At 43.6% G+C, this 4,931-nt stretch overlaps 1 pseudogene; it reads left to right on the top strand.

Moving 5' to 3' along the window:
- Positions 1-3,688: 3,688 nt before the first annotated feature.
- LOC102839655 lies at positions 3,689-4,709 on the top strand (annotated as a pseudogene).
- The last annotated feature ends 222 nt before the right edge of the window (positions 4,710-4,931 follow it).

The following is a 4,931-nucleotide window of genomic DNA, read 5'->3' as shown; positions in this document are numbered from 1 at the left end:
CAGGTAGGGCAGGCTGTGGGAAAAAGGGGTAGAATCGCACATAGGAAATCTCTGTCTAGCAGACAGATAGCCTTTGAGCAAACATAAGATCTTATATTTCAACATTCTGAACTCATGTTTTTGAAAGATCAAATTGCTGAGGAATTACAGGCATTTTGAGATTTTGCCTGCCTGCACGTGGCTCCCGCTCCCTGCTCCTGTGCCGGTGACTGCCTTTACCCCCTGTGGACCTTGGAGTGCACGGCTAGAGCAACCCCATTTAGAAGGCTGCATTTCCAGAGAAAAGGAAGCATAAACTGGCAAAGCCAAACAAATAGAGAGGGATATCGGCATGGATATCAGGAAATTCGGGGTATCCATGGTACAGAGAGACTGAGAAAGGCATTTTTTACGTCATCAGATACACACCCACTGAGGCCAAGGCTTGCCCCGAGGCCCAACCTGCACAAAGACTGGTCACAAAGGACCAGGACCAACCAAGGCCCAAATCGCCTACCCGCCGTGAGGCCCAGGCGACCCACAGCCCCGTCACAGCTGAGGTCCAGGGCCCTCAAGACCCAACCAGCCGCATAACCTGGTCGCCAAGGACCAATGCCCCTGAGACCCAACCCGCCTTTTTCTGATTAAAAAAGTAATACTGGGGAGAACAAACAAGATGGAGGATCAAGTAGAAGTGCAACAACACAGAATATCAGACCGTCAGCAACAACACAGAATACCAGATCATCAGGCTCAGGGGATGGTGCCAAAACTCTGAACCTCATATAAAGGAATATTTAGAAGATTGGAAGGCTTAGAGCTAGGGGAATTTGTAGCAGAAGCAGGAAATCCATCGTTTCTAATTCAACATGCCCAGTTGCTCCTGGAGCCAACATCTTGGGAGAGGCCAACTGGGGGAAGGATCAGAGCAGCCATGAATGCCTGACAGAATTGAGGAGCTAAAGATGTGGACGTTCTTTTTTTTATGGTATCTGTTCATTTGTCTCTGTGTCTGTGTACCTCCATTCTGGTGACTAAAGGGGTACCTGAGTGTGTGGACACCCCACCCACACCCCCAGAGGGTTCTATGCATGCTCACAGGTCTCCTCAAAATTTAAAGTGAAAGTTTCCACTTAAAACCAAACAGCAGTGTAAAATGCCCACAGCCAACCCTGAACTAGGAAAAAGTTGGGGGTTGTGTGATGGGGATTGTGAAGCGGGACAGGCAGACTGAAAAGGAAACAGACCAAAAATTAAATCCTGAATTACATCACAATGACCAACAGTGGCATCTTGAAATTTCTCAGGAAGAAGAGTGAAAAGAGAAGCCCATATCCTGGTCACATCTACCTGGATGCAATCACAAAGCATAAAAAATACCAAAATACACACCTATTTAACTATTTAAGGCCACAGATAACTCTTGGATATGCCCCAAAAACAGAAACAGATAACCAAATCAGCAGATGTCCAGAAATGAGAAAGTGACTGAGACAAATGAGCTGGAAGTAGACCTACACTCCATACTGGAAGATGGACAGGCTTTGGAAATGCCTGAGAAGGAACTCAGAAAAATGATTATAAAATGTATCAAAACACTGTACCATGGACTTGAGAAAAATAAGGAAGACGTCAGGTAAGTGCTGCAGAAACAATCAAATAAGATAGATAGAGTATTGAAAACAATTCAAAACCTACAGAAAGAGGTCCAAATGATTAATAATAGAATATCAGAAATGAACAATACACTGACAGGGAAAAGGAGTAGAACTGAAGAGATAGAAGCCAAACTAGCGAGTTAGAAGATAAATCTCTCAACACTACTAAGATAGAGGAGCAAGCAGAAAAAATGATTTTAAAAATCTGAAGAAGGCCTAAGATTCATGTTGGACAACATGAAGAGGAATAACTTAAGAATTATCAGCATTCTGGAACAGGAAGAATCACACAAGTCCACAGAGGAGATAGTTGAAGAACTTCTGGAAGAAAAATTTCCTAACATCATGAAAAGCGAAAAGATAAGCATTCAAGAAGCTCAACGAACGCCAGGAAGTATAGACCCTAAAAAACAATAACCAAGACATGTAAGTATCAAGCTCTCCAAAATCAAAGATCAGGGGGAGAATATTGAGAGCAGCTAGGGAAAAGAGAAGTGTAACATACAAGACAAGCAAATCAGATTAAGCTCGGCTGTCTCAACTTGCCTAGTGAAACAGGCCTCTTGCCAAGCCTTTGCAGAGTAAAGACCTAAGTTGGTATCCTGAGTCCCATTCAAAACCTTATGAGGTGGAACATTCCCACTATCAATGACAAGCAGACCAGCCTGGAACAGTTAGAGTGACAGAAGATACATCTTCAAAGAAAGAGCATTAGGAAAAACACAAAAACAAAAATGTCAGCATGACTGGCTACTACAAGATTAAGCAAGCTGTTCACTAGGAAGCCACGAAGGCAGGCAATCAAGTTCCTTCAGGACAAACTCCCCTCTAAGACTGAAACTCAAAGGAAACACATGAACAAGCATGTAAGCTTGCTGGTGACCATATTGGTCTACTGGTGAGTGGAAGAATGGGAAAGGCAGCAATGAAGAAATGGGCTGAGTTCAACCACAGTCCATTGACTCCCGTTGACCTGGAGATGAGAAAGAGAAGAGGTAGGGCTGGTTGATACAAAGTGTGGTGAGACCTTAGGACACTTGAGTCCATGGACAAAGACACAGACATAGAGGGCTAGAGCTGGGAGTGAAGAATTCAGCTGATATGAAGTGAAGGGAGATGGACAAGAACAACCCAAACTTGCAGCCAGTACCCATTTGACCTAGTCTTGATGGCTTGATAATCAGAACTCGTCTAGAAGAAGATTACAAAAAAAAAAAAAAATTATTTTTGAAAGGAAACAAGGTAAATTGCAATTTGATGAATGCACTTGACCTATACTCATGGGGGTAGTAACTCTAAATACCAACAGAGAGGGAAGGAGTCTTCACATCAATTATCAATGTGATTCCCTCTATACACAGGGTAGATAGGGACAGGCAACTTAAACATTGGCTAACTAAGATGAAGGGGCGATAAAGGCATGAAGTGACTGGCTTACAAGGTTTCAAGAGGGAGTTTAGTTTAAGAGTATGGGGTTGAAGAAAGAGTCCCTACTGAATAGTTTTCATCTTGTCTAGATGGGTTTGGTGAAAGAGATGGGGATAAGATTTGTATGATTCAATAGTGAATAATTGTTATCATAACTAATTGTGACTGTCACAATTGTAAAGGTAGAAGTTTTTTAATAAAAATGGGAGTGGTTGATCTTACAGTCCAGAAACAGAGGACCCTAGGACCATGCAGCCACACCAGAGATAGATGCAAAGATGGGGTCATGGAGAGGGGGAGCAGCTGAGGACTCTAGATTCATGGGAAAAGAGGGACTAAGATCTGGTGGCCAGGAGGCAGATTTGCTGAATGTTCCTTTTGGAGGTGTAAATTATTATATATGCCTGAGTTGTTTGTTTTGTTTTTAAAAAAGCTAAAGTGAATAGAGAGAAATACTGTTAACTAAAGGTACATGGAGGGGATTATAATCATTGTAATGAAACAAGGTGTATGATTTGTTGAATGTAAAACTGATGATCTGCCCTGTAAACTTTCACTCAATCCACAATAAAACCTTTTAAAAAAAGTAATACTGGCAGAAGTTCCATGTCCCAGCCTCTGAGATGTAAGGAGGTAATGTAGTCAGCTAGCAGGGAGAAAAGTCAGCTTCCATGAAATCACCAGAGAAGCCTGGCGTGTCCATGGATGAGAGCTACTTTGTGAACTGCACTTTGAAAAATCTATTACAGTCAGGCCAAGTGGTTGATGACATCATGAAGCTGTGTCTAAATGAAGATTCTTTGCTGATGTCACTATTTCAGTGGACAGTTGAGAGTGTCAGCACTCCAGGCTGGTCTTCTCAGCTCATAGCTGCTTCTTATGGTCCATATTCACTTCAAACATGAAGGAGGTGCACAACCGGGTGGTTGTGCTGCAGGATGTCAGTAAGTCTGTTTTCCATCTCCTGGTGGATTATATCATCCATGGAACTGTGAAACTATGAGCTGATGAACTTCAGGAAATTTATGAGGTATTAGACATGTATCAGTTGACATTTCTCTGAGGAATATTCTCAGTATTTTGCCTGCACAGTGAAAGTGGGAAACTACCTTCAAGTGATGTGGCTGGCAGATCAGCAGTGATCCTGAGCCAAGTTCCACCTGGCCCAGCTGCAAGCCACAGAGGAATTTCTTCCCACCATCTCCTCATATCTCCCACTTGTCCCACCATCTCTTCGTATCATCTCAGATAGAGTTCCATATTCCCAGAACTCAACAGTGGCCAAAGAATCCTACATCAATTTTAACAAAGAGGAAAGAAAGACTTTTACTGAGTCACTCAGTACTAGCTTGAAATTAGGAAGAATGTGCACATTTACCAAATTGATAAAGACTTGTCTTTTACTCACTTCTTGACTATGTCCTTGCATAAGATGCATAAGATGACTCCATCAGTGTAAGTGGCCAGAACAGCTTGTGCCACCAGGTCACTGGAGTCTACAAGATGGTTCAGACCTGTGTGTGGTGGGAAGGCCTAGCAGGAGTGCACTGTCTTTCTGGGTGTTTCTCTGGAGGGTGTGCACGTGCGTGCCGTCTGGGTCTTGGGGTGTGCGTGTGGACTGCGAAAGCAAGTCCACTTAAGTGATGTGCACTGTGTGATGTACACGTTAGTAAGCTATCTGGCCTTGTGTGTCATGCGCCCTGTGCTGTTGTGTCTCTCATGCACGTTGTGTCTGGGTGTGTGCGCACACGGGTGTGGGCGCTGTCTGGCTGTGTCTGTCTGGAGGCATGTGTTCGTGTATATCGAGTGCTGTGTGTAGAGCGCCCAGTGGTGTGAGTGTGAGCTCGCGCCCTTGGGTATGAGGTG

The sequence above is a fragment of the Chrysochloris asiatica genome, unplaced genomic scaffold, assembly GCF_000296735.1.
Source record: "Chrysochloris asiatica unplaced genomic scaffold, ChrAsi1.0 scaffold00260, whole genome shotgun sequence".
Taxonomy (NCBI): Eukaryota; Metazoa; Chordata; class Mammalia; order Afrosoricida; family Chrysochloridae; genus Chrysochloris; species Chrysochloris asiatica.
Note: the sequence above shows the minus strand (reverse complement) of the source record. Positions and strands in the feature narration are given on the sequence as shown.